Raw genomic sequence first — 14,283 nt, 5'->3', positions numbered from 1 at the left:
AGACACAACTGAGTGAGCACATGTTTTAAACACTAGAAGGGTTGTCTGTGATCTTGAAGAACTGAAGTGAGGTTGCTCATTCGTGTCCGACTCTGCGACCCCGTGGACTGTAGCCGACCAGGCTCCTCTGCCCATGGGATTCTCAAGGCAAGAATACTGGAGTCGGTTGCCATTTCCTTCTCCAGGGGATCTTCCCGATCCCCGGGATCGAACCCAGGTCTCCCGCATTGTAGGCAGATGCTTTAACCTCTGAGCCACCAGGGAAGCCTATCTATGATCTTAGAAGAGTCTAAATCTCCTAAGGCTTCCTGATCCCTTCTGTCTGTGGGTAACTGCCTTCAATAGTCTTCAGAAAACAAGATAGACCATTTCACATTGACAATTTCAGAATGCCTAAGCATTCAGAGGGATAGCTTCATGTGAATTTTGAAAATTGAAGTGTATCTTACCAGGTGGCCATTGCTCCAGAAGGAATTAGAAGAGGTGTTTTCCAGAAGCAGGAACTGGTGAATTAGGTTCATCTGAAATCACTTTGGCTGTAAAAGATGCTCCTTTAATAATCAGGATGTTAGCTGTAGTGTCCTGGAGATAATCCAGTTCTGTAATTATTTCTGCCTACCTCCTTTCCTCTCTGAAATTTCAATGGAATTATTTTTCTTTGTCGTTTCTGGAAAGAAAATGAAAAAGCTAATAAGGCCATGTCTAATTAAAGTGACACTACTACAATTTAATAGCATTTACTGAACTTTTAAGAATAAAGTTAATTTTAATTCTTTATAAAAGATTTAATTATGTGCTTCAAATAAGATATTTACTCATGTAACAGTAATTACAAGCAGACATAGTCCAATAAATATGAAATACATGTGGAAATTTGAAATTTTCTATTTACAGTATCATTTTGAGAAAAAAATCAGCAAACACTATTTTAACTTCATTTTCTTCAGATAACAATGCTTTATTCTGAATAGTATTAATATGTTTAACTAGCAAGTAATGACTCTGAGTTCTCTGGATTATTTAGATTTACCCATGTCTTTAATAATCTCCTCGATGCTAGTGACAAAGTTACAAAAGTCTATAGGTGAATTAACACATTTTAAGAAATGTAACATTGTCAATTCATTTTATGCTTCAATATGTAAAGAACTATAAAATTTCAAAGACAGCTTTGATATTGCTCTGGCCTATTCTGAGGAACAAAAAGTTTTAAAAATACTTGCATTTACTAAAGGACAGAGAAAAAGAAAAGAAAAATTGCTCAGAAATTTTTTTTTTTTTTGCATTTTGAGTTATCTTCAATTTACAAGGTGTAAACTCATTGTTGTTTACCAATTAAATTTATCATCATATATATTATATAATATTTGTATTAATGCCTTATGTGACATCAATGAAAATATAACAAGAATTATATCACAAATCACAGTACTTTGTAAAAACAAAGCTTTTCACCATGTTATCAGAAACATAATCTCCTAGCGATGAAAGTGTCATTGTTCTGCCACCATCTTATTCTTACTGAGCTTGCAACTCAGACAAGGTATTTCTTGCTACCAAATTTCTCAATTTCTCAGCCATGTGACAAGTGCATTCTAGAAACCATAACTTGGAGAATAATTTGGGAAGCACTGTCAAAGGACTGCCTGAAGATGATTTGAAGGGGTTGAGGAGGAAAGGCCATAGCTATAGGGGAGTCGCTTTGGATCACAGACAACGCTTGTCAATGATTGGGTTAATGATTACAGATGCTTGAAGGTTGAGGTTGAGGTGAATGTCATTAACCTTCTGCCAATGTTAGTAGTATAGTACAGTATATAGTATAAAGTGGAAGCATTCTTTTTACAATGTATTTTTTCATAGGATGCTTGAAATATTCTCTAAAAATATCAGTGATTTTCTATGAAGATTAATAAACACAAAATGAATTCTAGAGTTAAGACGCAGGCCAGTGAGAATGAGGCATTCATCTCCAGCACAACTATATTTTAATCAGTGCTGTCTCTGGTTGATTTTTTGGTTGCATCCTATGTTGAAAATTTTGTTCCTAAAGCTGAAGATTCAACTGCATGATCTTGATCTTGAAACAGGAATTGCAGGGATAACTGCTATCCTCACTCGCCTTGATAACATCCATTCTTCCACTTGCTAGGCATTCCTGAATTGTTTCTGAGTTCAAGTTTATGTGTCTTCAATATGTCTGTTTGTTAACATGCTGAATTATTCTACACATCCATTGCTTTCAAATATCTAACAAAGAATACAGAATTTAATAGGGGGGCCCTGATATGTAGCTTTATGTATAAATCTGTCTTTTTTTTTTTTTTTAGTTATAGAAATTAGGAGCCTTACTGAAATGAAATGATCTGACCTGATTCACAGAGCTGGAGAGAATCTATCAAAGAACACTGAGCAAATCTGTCAGAATTTCAAGGTAAAATGAGCTTCATTAAGATGATGTGGAAGATAAAGAAATATGTGGCTTACGGCGAAAGATCAAAGCACAATAGAAATCTATTATATATTAACAGTAGAGATATAAATATATTTAGCTTGCTCCATGGAAGGAAAGTTATGACCAACCTAGATAGCATATTAAAAAGCAGAGACATTACTTTGCCAACAAAAGTCCATCTAGTCAAAACTATGGTTTTTCCAGTAGACATGTAATGGATGTGAGAATTGGACCATAAAAAGTGCTGAGTGCCAAAGAATTAATGCTTTTGAACTGTGGTGTTGGAGAAGACTCTTGGACTGCAAGGACAACCAACCAATTCATCCTAAAGGAAATCAGTCCTGCATATTCATTGGAAGGACTGATGCTGAAGCTAAAGCTCCAACACTTTGGCCACCTGATGGGAAGGGTGGGTAGACTCATTGGAAAAGAACCTGATGCTGGGAAAGATAAAAGGCAGAAGAAGAAGAGGATAACAGGATGGCATGGTTGGATGGCATCACCGACTCAATGGATATGAGTTTGAACAAACTTGGGGATAGTGAAGGACAAGGAAGCCTGGCATGCTATATAATTCATACGGCTGCAAAAAGTCAGACATGATCAAGCTCTGAACAACAACAATATTTACTGGTATAAAGTAAAATACACCAGTACTAATGGCTTGCTCATTTATTTCTTCAGAAATATAGATTAATTTATCTATTAATTTATTTACAGTTAGCAGGCTAATAGTGAGTTTCAGTCTACCTAGAAGGATTCCCCAGGAAACAGCCTCTCAGTAGATCTGAGGGAATTGCTCCCAGGAATCTAACTGATTTTACTAAGTGAAGTTTGGAGATACAGATGAATATAACAGTAAACATACAGATCAGGGCCCACCTGCTCTGAATATTAACTTTGCTTACTATAAATGGGAACCCTACTTTTGGGAACCCATGGACTATAGCCCGCCAGGCTTTTCTGTCCATCCCATTTCCAAGGCAAGAATACCCGAATGGGTTGCCATTTCCTCTTCCAGGGAATCTTCCTGACACAGGGATCAAAACCATGCCTTCTGCTTTTCAGGTTGATACTTTACCACTGAGCTGCCAGGGAAGATGCCTATTACATATACTTGGAATCTATATGTTTTAGTATTCTGCAAACCTCTTGACTTCCCTGAGGCTCAAGACAAATTTGAACTATATCATTTTTGCTAGTTCTGATATATTCTAACACTCTGTAAGGGAAAACTCTTATTTATTTACAATACATACACATTTTAGGACTTCCCTGATGGTACGATAGGAACCCACATGCAGCAATGAAGACGTGGTGCAACCAAAAATAAATACGTTAATTAATTAAAAAATGCATACACATTTTAGACACCAGGAGCCAATTCAGTGTATTTATTGTGTCAACTTAATAGCTATAACTGATTTGAAATATGTTCCCTAAGTTTACATTTTATTTTTTACTTAACATGTACCTGGGGTATTAGATGAACATTATGCATAGTTAATCTTTACTAATTAATTAATCACACACTTACACTTAAATTTTCAAGGAAATGAAAAGAACCTGAATAGCCAAAATGTTTTCAAAAATACAAAGTTGGAGGACTAAAGCTAGCTGATATCAATACTTATTATAATGGTGCAATAATCAATGTAGTGCAGAACTGGTATACAGACCAATAAACAGAATCAGTTGAACAAAACTGAATAAAGAATAAAGATTCCAGAATTATTCTTGCTTCTATATGGCAGCTGATATTTTACAAAAAAAAAAAAATTAAAAAGTACTTCAGTAGCTGGAACACTTGACAATCATATGCAAAACAAACTAAATAAACCCTTTTGATTCAGATTTCACACCATGCACAAAAATTTACTCAAAGTGAATCATGGATCACTTTTAAAACCTTTAACAAGAAAACTTCCTTCAAAATGCATAGAGGAAAGCCTTTCTGACCATGGGCTATACAGATACATTTTATATTTTAGATATATTACCCATAATGAAGCCCATAAAAGAACAAATTGATAAATTGGACTTCATTAAAATTAAAAGCATCTGTTCTTTGAAAGGAAATGCAAAAAAATTAAAAAAAAAAAAAGAAAACAAGCTATAGACTGGTAGAAAACTTACAAATCATATTTCTGATAAAGGACTTACATACCCAGAACTCTCAAAATAACTCAATTTAAAATAAATGGCAAAACATTTCAACAAGTCCGTTACCAAAGAAGACATAAAGTCAGTAAGCATTTGAAAAGATATTCCATATCAATAATCATTAGAAGATGAAAGTTGCAATCAAAATGAGATTCCATCTCATATATATCGGGATGGTAAAAATCAAAGAGACTGATTATTCTAAATGTTGGCAAGGATAAGGTAGAACTAAAATTCTCATACACTGATGGCAGGGATGTAAAATACATGTTATGTAGGGAAGGATTTGGCCATTTCTTTGAAAGTAAACATATACTTTCTGCATGATCTAGACATGATCTAGGATTTACCCAAGATAAATAGAAATATATGTATATATTAAGACTTTCATGTAAATAATCATAATAGCTTTTATTATAATAGCTGGATATTAGATGCAATTCAAATAAACCAATGAATGAACTAGTAAACAAACGTATATCTCCAAAATGTAATATGATTCAGTAATAACAATGAAGAAACTATTAGAACATATCTATAGCAACATGGATAAATTTAAAACTAAATACTGTAGAATAGATTAAGAGTATAATTTATGATTCCATTTATATAAGATACTAGAATTAGAAAATGCAAATGAATCTATAGAAAGTTTGTAGAAAGTTCATCCATGATTTCTCTGGGGATGGGGGAAAGGGATTGTTCAGAAAGGGGAAGGAGAAAGAGAACATGTGGACATTTTTAAGAATTATAAATATGACTAAAAATTTTGGTAATGGTTTCTTGAGTATATACACATGTCAAAACCTATAAAATATACTTTAAATGTGTAACTATATCAAAACTGTTGCTTAAAAATGATATATGAGAAAGATTATTCAGACCTAATCACTGAATGCACATTCCTGGCAATAATATTAGTAAGAAATATACACTGGTGAAAAACTAGAGGAAAAAAAACAGCTTTCTATAAAAACCAACACATACATATACATGTGGGCTTCCCGCATAGCTCAATCAGTAAAGCATCTGCCTGCAATGTGGGAGACCTGGGTTCGATTCCTGGATCAGGAAGATATTCTGGAGAAGGAATGGGCAATCACTCCAGTATTCTTGCCTGGAGAATCCCATGGACAGAGAAGCCTGGCAGGCTATAGTCCATAAGGTCTCAAGAGTCAAACACGACTTAGTGCTATTTTTCTTTTTTTCTTTCTTTCATACATATACATATAAGGAAGTTAGTAATGCAAAATAATTGAAAAAAAATTAAATCAAGCTTTAAATGATAATGTAAATGTAGGGCAAAATGGAGACAGAATGGGCAAGACAGAACCAGAAATAAACATATTTAATTAGCACTATACTTTACTATAAATTTAAAAGGAGCAGTTTCATTAACCTCTTATTTGTTTTATTGTAATTTGGCTGGTGAATATTTTAACTACAGACCACACAAGGTCAAGTAATATTGCTTACGGTCTCTAGAGTTCCGGCAGTTTTCATTGCACATTGGAAAACCAATATGTTAATGCTTTGCAGCGTGTGTGTAGTGTTTAAGGGAAAGAAAACATCTGGGATGTCATAAAATGAGAGACATAACTACAAAAAATTAATCAGCTGCTATTTTTCATTATTGTAAGACTGGATGACTTTTAAAAGAGCAGGGGATCTGTGTTTATTTGGACATTAACAGTAAAATGTTTTATATATATTACAGAATTACTCTGACCTAACAATTTGCTTTTTTAAAAAAATATACTATGAAAAACAATACTGGGGAAGAAAGTAAGAATATCCAGGGGCCAGTCTATCAACCCTCATTTCTATTTGCCAGGAAATATGTTATTATAATTTTGGCAACTAAGTGGTAAACATGAAAATATTTATTATACTGTATTATGCTATAATATATCATACTAGAATTTTCCCACCTAGAATATTCTTTTTAAAGCTTTTGTTTCTGGGCATTTATCCCTTAGCCTTCTTTGGCCATTTAAATCCTCTTCTTCAAGACTCAGCATAAGCATGATCTCTTCTAAAAATAGCCTCAAATCTCCAGGCTGATTTTAGTACTCCTTCTGTGTATTAAACATGTTATCTCACATTTACCACTTCCATAGAATTTAGTCCACTACATTACCTGTTATCTCTTCTATCTCCTCCACTGGGGCAACCTACTTCAGTAACCATGCAACTTTCATTTATAGTCATGTACATGCATAGAAGCTACTAAATACCAGAGCTTCCCAGGTGGTGCTAGTGATAAAACAAAAACAAAACCAAAACAAAAAACCCCACTTGCCAATGCAGGAGATGTAAGAGGCACAGGTTCAATCCCTGGTTTGGGAAGATCCTTTAGAGAAGGGCATGGCAACCCACTGGAGTATTCTTGCCTGGAGAATCCCATTGACAGAGGAGCCTGGTGGTCTACAGTCCATAGAGTCACAAAGAGTAAGACATGGCTGAAGTGATTTAGCACAGCACTTAATATGCAACAAATATTTGATTCAAAGGAAAGGATGCAATGCTTTTGTTTCAAACTCTTACTAAAAAGGTATGCTGAGAACCTGAAATTTAAAAGAAATGTATAGCTTGCCAAATAACCAGGGAAGTCAACCATTATTTACATCAAAGAATTATGGAAATTAAAGAGCTCTTTTGTTCAAATCAACAATGTATTTAATATAACCAGAGGAATCAGCAAGCAGAAATAGAAGGGCTAACAAAATAACATATATTGATAAAACAAGACAGCTCTGGACCATGCCTGTAGCTAGAGTTTACAGTATAGTGTCTGAAATGGGAACTCACTGGCTGGTCCTCTTCCTTCCATACAAAAACAGCTCTACTGTGGTTTGCTTACAGGGTAAGTATACTAGTGTCAACTAAAACAAAAATGCACAATATGAGAGTTGCAAGTTAAGTTTTATTTGGGACAGTCTGAGGATTGCAGCCCAGGAGACAGCACCTCAGATAGATCTGAGAGACTGTTCCGAAGAGGTAGGGGGAAAGACAGTATATATGTGATTTCGGGGAAGGTGGAGTACATGCGCAAGCACATATTTCTGGTAGACAGTTTCTGCTGGTCTCATGAAGCTTCTGCTAGTCATGAGCAACAATCATCACCATGAAGTATTTTAGTGCTTTCCTAGATATGAAGAGATATAAGAATTGGGCTCATAAAATCAGCTCCTGAGAATATCTAAAGACCTGTCCTACCAGTTTCCTGAAGCACAGACTGCCTCATTTTGCTCTCAACCCTGAATTTCTTCAGCGGGTGTTGGAGGTCACAGCTGCAGTGGCACATGATTTAATCCTTGTAGAGTCAGAGAGAAGCAACCATGACAAGGGCCAACTTGTGGTTGACACTAGCAAGACCATCCCTCAAATCAAAATGAAGAATTTGTGCATGGAGTCCCCTAGAAAGTAGGATAGGGTTACAAAGAAAAATAAGGTAGTATTTTGGGTCATTTGAGTCTGTTCCAAGTGTTGTATAAAGCTCACAGACTGAAAAACATCTCAGCCACTTATCACAGCCAGGGTTTTTCCATTTGCAACTGCATTTCTTGCTAGACAAAGAATGATACATTAGTTTCTAATACTGATAATTTATTATGACTAATTATTACTGATCACTATTATTTACATGAATGGACAAAACATTGTCGCTAGATATGTGAGGACAAGGAAGAGAGGGTAAACAGAAAATAAGCCACACAAAGAAATAAAAAATATCTAGTTTATATCATCAAAAATTCAAGAAAAGTTCACATTCATAAAACAAAAATAGGCTTCTCTGAATAAAAGAACATTTGTTTTTCCTTTCCATCTGTGTTATTTTTGATAGATCTTGAAACTTTTTCTGTGCTTGTAACAGTGCCTGGCAATGTATGTACAAAGTTTTTTCTGTCCATCTGCTCTTTTATTGCAATGTAGTTTAACGCATTAAGAAATATCAAGCTAACTTCTTCAATGGATTAAAAGTGGTAAGATTTAAGCATTTATTATTCAACAGAGGAATCCACTCATTAATTATTTATTAAGCATGAATGTGTGTCAAACATCGTTGCAGTTTCTAAGAATGAATCAGTGGGAGAAAAAAAAGATTACTTATTTTCTTCATGGAACTTACATTTTACTGAGATAAAACTGAAATTATTAGATGTGATAAGTTCAAAGAGGAAAAATATGGGAGGTAATAGAAAGAGAGAAGATGTGTAGTTTGATTGTGTTCCTGAGGAAGAGTTTTGGACTGAAATCATATTTAGTGTTTACTTGAGAACAAAGAGCTTGTGAACGAACCATGAGCAGAAGTAACAGCAGTGTAAATCCTGTGACAAAAGTCATGTTCTTGTCACTTTCAAATACTAAGTTGAAGTAGTAGTGGGGAGTGAAGTAAGAGCTAAATCAGACAGGCCATTAAGGAACGGTTGTATAAGGCCTCCTAGTTGGTGACTTTGAGAATCCATTATGATGGGGCAAGGGTGGAGGCAAGGAGAATAGTCATAAAGTCACTGCAATAACAGAGAAGGCAATGGCACCCCACTCCAGTCCTCTTGCCTGAAAAATCCCATGGATGGAGGAGCCTGGTGGGCTGCAGTCCATGGGATCGGAAGAGTCAGACACGACTGAGTGGCTTCACTTTCACTTTTCACTTTCGTGCCTTGGAGAAGGAAATGGCAACCCACTCCAGTGTTCTCGCCTGGAGAATCCCAGGGATGGGGAAGCCTGGTGGGCTGCCGTCTATGGGGTCGCGCAGAGTCGGACACGACAGAGGCGACTCAGCAGCAGCAGCAGCACTGCAATAACCTTTGATCTCTGGCCCTCAGATTCTGGATATATTGTGAAAGGAGAGCTAACAGAATTGAAGTATGGAAAAAAAAAGTGGGCAAGATTTAATCCTATTTTCCTGTCATTCTCCAAGGAGGCAGGGGAAAGAAAACAATAAGGATAGCTAACCTTTATTGAACATGCATTGTGTGCTAGCAAACTTCTAAGTGCAGTCTTGTATCATATCATTAAATATTCACAATGATTCTCTGAGATAGATACTATTATTAACTACGGCTTCAGATAAAGAAATATAATCTTAGTGATGATATATACCGAGTTTTAAGTTACCTAGTAACTGAAGACAGATGATGACATCAAGCTACCTGACTTCCGGTCCAAAATAATAACAGTATGGTGAAGAATCAAGACTTGGAGTAAAGTAAAACCCTGTACACTGTTGGTTGGAAAGTAAATTGGTGGGAGCACTGTGGAGAACAGTATGGAGGTCTCTCAGAGAACTAAAACTAGGACTGCCATATGACTCAGCAGGTCCACTCCTGGATATATATGGAGAAAAAAAAAGACAAAAAAACCCACTAATCGGAAAAGATACATGCATCCCAATGTTCACTGAAAAATGATTTACAATTGCCAAGATATGGAAGCAATCTAAGTGTCCCTCAACAACAGAGAATGGATAAAGAAGATGAATATAGTAGAGTAGTACTAAAAATATATATATATACACACACATATATTATAAATATATATAAATATATAAAATATATTATTTATATTATATATTATATATATTATTATATATAATTATATATAATATATATATATATATATATATATATACATACTATATAGTAGTATATAGTAGGAGTAGTACTCAGCCATAAAAAGAAAGCAAATTTGCTATTTTCAGCATCATGGAGGGACTTGGAGGGCATTATGGAATCTAAAAAACAATGAACTAAGGAATATAACAAGAGAAGCAGATTCACAGATGCAGAGAACAAGCTATCGGCTACCAGTGAGACGAGAGGAAGAGGGAGGGGCAGCTTAGGGGCAGGAGATTAAGAGGTACAAACTATTGATGAAAGTGTGAAGCTGTTTGTTGCTCAGTCGTGTCCAACTCTTTTCGACCCCATCAACTGTACCCACCAGTCTCCTCTGTCCATGGGATTTTCCAGGCAAGAATACTAGAGTGGAGTGCCATTCCCTTCTCCAGGGAGTCTTCCCAACCCAGGGATCAAACCCAGGTCTCACAGTGCAAGCAAATTATTTATCGTCTGAGCCACCAGGGAAGCCCACACATTATTGACACTATATATAAAGCTACAAGGAGATATTGTAAAACCATGGGGAATACAGTCAATAATTTCTAATAACTGTACATGGAGTTTAAACTTTAAAAACTTTACAATAAACAAATACAATGGATTTTAAAACAACAACAAAAGATAGCCCAACTAGTTTGTCAGAAAAGGCTATCTGCCAGGCACTTTACAAAGGTACGCCTGTTTAATCATCACTATGAAGTAACCATGAGGAAGCTGATACTTAGTGAGGATATTAAACTTAGCAAAATATCACAGAGGTTTCAAATATTGATAATTATATTTATAGTTTAAAGTAATAAATTAGAAATATCAAGGGAATATTTCATGCAAAGATGGGCACAATAAAGGACAGAAAAGGTATGGACCTAATAGAAGCAGAGAAGATTAAGAAGAACTGGTAAGAATACACAAAGTAACTGTACGAAAAAGGTCTTAATGACCAAGATAACCATGATGGTGTGATGACTCACCTAGAGCCAGAAATCCTGGAGAATGAAGTCAGGTGGGCCTTAGGAAGCATCACTCTGAGCAAAGCTAGTGGAGGTGATGGGATTCCAGCTGAGCTATTTGAGATCCTAAAAGACGATGCTGTGAAAGTGCTGCACTCAATATGTCAGCAAGTTTGGAAAACTGCAGTGGCCACAGAACTGGAAAAGATCAGATTTCATGCCAATCCCAAAGAAGGGCAATGCCAACTATTGTTCAAACTACCACACAATTGTGCTCATTTCACATGATAATAAGGTAGTGCTCAAAATCCTCCAAGTTAGGCTTCAACAGTACATGAACCCAGAATTTCCAGATATACAAGCTGGATTTAGAAAAGGCAGAGGAACCAGAGATCAAATTGCCAACATCCCTTGGATTATAGAAAAAGCAAGTGAATTCCAGATAAACAACTACTTCAGAGACTACAATAAAGCCTTTGACTGTGTGGATCACAACAAACTGTGGAAAATTCTGAAAGAAACGGGACTACCAGACCACCTTACCTGTCCCCAGAGTAACCTGGATTCAGGTCAAAAAGCAACAGTTAGAACTGGACATGGAACAATGGACTGGTTCAAAACTGGGGAAAGGAGTACGTCAAGGCTGTATATTGTCACCCTGCTTATTTAACTTATATGCAGCGTACATCAAGGGAAATTCCAGGCTGGATGAAGCACAAGCTGGAATCAAGATTGCCAGGAGGAATATGAACAACCTCAGATATGCAGATGATACCACCCTTATGTCCGAAAACGAAGAGGAGCTAAAGAGCCTCTTATGAAGCTGAAGGAGAACAGTGAAAAAGCTGGCTTAAAACTCAGATTCAAAAGACTAAGATCGTGGCATCTGGTCCCATCACTGCATGGCGAACAGATGGGGGAACAATGGAAATAGTGACAGACTTTATTTTCTTGGTCTCCAAAATCAATGGGACAGTGACTGCAGCCATGAAATTAAAAGATACTTGCTCCTTGCAAGAAAAGCTCTGACAAAGGCCCATCTAGTCCAAGCTATGGTTTTTCCGGTAGTCATATATGGATGTGAGAGTTGGACCATAAAGAAGGCTGAACACTGAAGAACTGAGGCCTTCGAACTGTGGTGTTGGAGAAGACTCTTGAGAGTTCCTTGGACTGCAAGGAGATCCAACCAGTCCATCCTAAAGGAAATCAGACCTGAATATTCATTGGCAGTACTGATACTGAAGCTGAACCTCCAGTTCTTTGGCCACTTGATGCAAAGAGCCTATTCAATGGAAAATACCTGGATAATGGAAAAGATTGAGGGCAGGAGGAGAAGGGGGCGACAGAGGATGAGATGGTTGGATGGCATTACCGACTCAATGGATATGATTTTCAACAAAATCTGGGAGGGAGATAGTGAGGGACAAGGAAGCCTGGCGTACTGCCGTTCATGGGGTCACAAACAGTCAGAGATGACCGCAACTGAACAACAATAACAAATATGATATTAATTGAGCTGTTACCAAAAAAAGAGGGAGATGTTATATTCAGATGTTTCAAGAAATGCTAAATTAGTTTGTTCTGTTGACTGCAGTACATGGGTGCTAAGTTGCTTCAGTTGTGTCTGACTCTTTCCAACCCTATGGACTGTAGTCCACCAGGGCCCTCTGTCCATGGGATTCTCCAGCCAAGAATACTGGAGTGGGTTGCCATTTCCTCCTCTAGGGGGTCTTCCCGACCCAGGGATCAAACATGTGTCTATTATGTCTCCTGGATTGGCAGGTAGGTTCTTTACCACTACCACCACCTGGGAAGGTGGGAATTCCTTGGGAATTTTGGCATCATTTGGAAGAGAATTTATAGAATTGTGAAGGGCTTCACAGGCATCCTACTTCAACCACATTATTTTTTCTTGAAAAATATAGAAAATACTCCAAGTTGACAGAGTGGAGAGGGGAAAGAAACTTGCTATAATTCCCACCATCTGCAGCCAGGACAGAACATGACCAAATGTGTCCTATTCACACCCTATATATGTTAAAATATGGGTATATTCACTGACTCATCAATCTTGTTATTCATCAAATGGGTAACTGACTATAAATATTTATCTTCATTATTTGTATGGACTCAAATATTCCTTGAGAACTATCTCAATCCCTGAAAGATGAATAAATTATTGATATAAATTGGGCCACTGATAACTTTAACAGTCATATTGACTCTGTAAGCCACAACACACAAAACATGTTTATAAATTTTTTTGGTAGGTATCAGTATCTACATTTCTGAGAAAGGAAGAATTCCACAGGCTGACAAATGAGATCTGAGATAGTTCAGCTGCTAAAACAGACACTGATTTATATCTGAGACTAATTGGTGACAATAATTGTCACCAAATGTACCAGTCTTTGTTACTTACTTGCCATGTGACATCAGCCAGGTGAATAATGATAGTACTGACCTTATAGGGTTGTTAGGCAGATGACTGATGATAATGAAGAAGATGAAGAAGTGGAGGAAGAACTACTATAACTACTACTTAGAAGAGACCATGATATATTGCATCTCATATGAGTCCTAGTTATATTTAAAAAATCATTATTTCATGAATATATCATAATAATACTATAGACAAAGTATAAATATTTAAAGTAATTATATTCCAGATATCCGTTTTGAACTCTATAAACCTCTAAAGGGTGAAGCAAATATTAACATATTACAATCTCTCACAATTGAGAAAAACATAGTTTATAAAATAACTTTTCTAATAATGGTTTTCTGGAAGAAAACACAAGGGGATGCTTTGACTGAAATAGATAACTTGGGATGATAGCTCTACTTGAAACTTGCCCCAACACATAGCCATTAAATATTGAGTTTTTGAAATGGTTGTTGTATAATTTATAAAAACCTCTGCATTTGGAATATTTATACAATTATTGATCTGAATTAGATATTCTTTGAAGCACTAGCCCCTTCTAAGTATGTATACTATTTTAGAAAATTTCTGCTTAAAATAGAATATTGTTTTAGGATAGAGGAATGATAATGTTGCTTGTAAGTTACTGTGCTGCTAATCCCTTGAATC

The sequence above is a fragment of the Muntiacus reevesi genome, chromosome 17, assembly GCF_963930625.1.
Source record: "Muntiacus reevesi chromosome 17, mMunRee1.1, whole genome shotgun sequence".
NCBI lineage: Eukaryota > Metazoa > Chordata > Mammalia > Artiodactyla > Cervidae > Muntiacus > Muntiacus reevesi.
This window is presented reverse-complemented; position numbering follows the sequence as displayed.